This window comes from Bombina bombina, chromosome 1 (assembly GCF_027579735.1).
Source record: "Bombina bombina isolate aBomBom1 chromosome 1, aBomBom1.pri, whole genome shotgun sequence".
In the NCBI taxonomy this organism is placed as follows: domain Eukaryota; kingdom Metazoa; phylum Chordata; class Amphibia; order Anura; family Bombinatoridae; genus Bombina; species Bombina bombina.
In genome coordinates this window covers 89,446,419-89,448,421 of record NC_069499.1, presented here as the reverse complement: position 1 = coordinate 89,448,421, position 2,003 = coordinate 89,446,419, and positions in this window count along the sequence as shown.

Below are 2,003 nucleotides of genomic sequence, written 5' to 3'. Positions count from 1 at the left end.
GCATCGCTTTCAAGTGCTTCAAAATGTGGGTATCGTCCCTTTAATACTACATATGGTAGAACTACACAGTTTACCTCTATATTTTGAAAAATATGTAATTCTGCTGATTATTCTGTCTATCTTCTGCTTATCTACATCAGAATAAAACTGACTTTGTGGCAGCATCTTGTTACTCTGTCTCCAGGATAACTTGTGCTTGATATTAATATTGTCCCATATTACTTATAACAACCATTGCCTCAATTCAGTTGGTTCCTAACTCTTCTTTATCAATCATTAAGCTGACCATATTGCCGCTTTAAAAAGGGACACATATGAAAAATACATATATCAGGGCTGTTTAAAGAAATGTTTTGTATAAGAACCCTGACACATGTATTTTTCATATATGTCCCTTTATAAAGCGGCAATATGGTCACCCTATCAATCATGGATTTCACCTGCCCTTTCATCCTGAATTTCCTGCATCTACTGTAGTTACAGCAACATCTGAGAGACACATTTTTTTCAGTCTTGGTATATGAAATCGTCTGATCACTCCTGCTCTCCTTCTGATTAGAAATCATGTTATCCTCTCCATTCAACGCCCTCATGTAGCTGTGCCCTCCACAAAATTAGTGAATACTTTTATTTTCCCAAGATACCTTGATAGGTGTTTGGAGAACTATATGGCTGGAAATAGTGCTGCTATCTAGTGCTCTTCCAAATGGATAACATTCTTCCAAAACTGCTGCCATATAGTGCTCCGGAAATGAGTCTCCTAAGTTTACGTCCCTGCTTATTTAACAAAGGATAACAAAAGAACAAAGAAACATTGATAATTGAAGTAAGAAAGTTGTTTAAAATCACATGTTCTATCTGAATCATGAAAGAAAAAGAATTGGGTTTCAAATGCCTTTAATGTTACAGGGCTATGTAATATGTTGGCAATTTATAAATAAATGATAATAATTATAATAAAATAATAATTTATCCAGAAAAGCCCATAGCTGTGTTGTATGGTTCAGATAGAGCACATCAGGGTCAGCAACTGTTTTTTGCATTAAGGTGAGAAAAATGTTTCCTAATAGAGAGCAGATCATGACTGATTTAATTAATTTGTGGAGGTTATAGCTATAGTGGTTGGATCTGAGTGTCAGGTTATCAGCCTTTCATATACCCACCCTCCCAACAGGTGGGGCATTATACCACACAGCTTTTTTCAGGACCATTTTTGGTATGATGTATGGTGCACTACCCTAATGTCTCCCTGATCCTTGGTTGCTCTCTCAGTGACCTATGACTAGACTCTACTTGCTAATCTCAGTAATGCCTGGTCCTCTATTCCTATAATGACTTCACCGTTTTGCCACTACCTTAGCTTAGTTACTCCATGCAGTCTAGTTCAGCTAATCTACATCTGCTGGATATTCCCACAACTGTGCTGTAAACATAACTGTGATCCAGGTATATATTTAAATTACTTTAAAAAAATCCTGATGTAACTGCTCATATATGGCTGCCCTGCTATCAACCTCCAGACACCACAACCATGACACAAAAAGACATTTCACTCCCAAAATCTCACATGCAATTAAATGGCAGAGGTAAATCAGCAACTTTCAACCAACTAAGATGACTTGAAGTAATGACAACTCATTTATTTATTAGGAGTAGCCATTTTTGTCTGTGGAGGCTAGAACATCCTTGATTAGATATATGGTTACTGAAAATAATCAGAAGAGTATGATTTAGTTCCTTAAAGAGTTCAAGGGCACCCTCTATCAATATAAAGAAGAAAAATTCAGATAACAATTATATTCTCTTTCTTGTCGGTCACAGAACACTCCCCCTGTCTGTCAGTAGTCCCAGGATATTCCTCTACCATGTTTCAAGACAAGCTTCCATTTTAAACCATTCTTGATTTCCAAGAAATTATTCCTTTGATGACCAGTTATGTGCCAATTCAAGATAGAGTTACTGTCAACAGTAATCAGAATTATCGGTTCTCAGTTATATCTAGT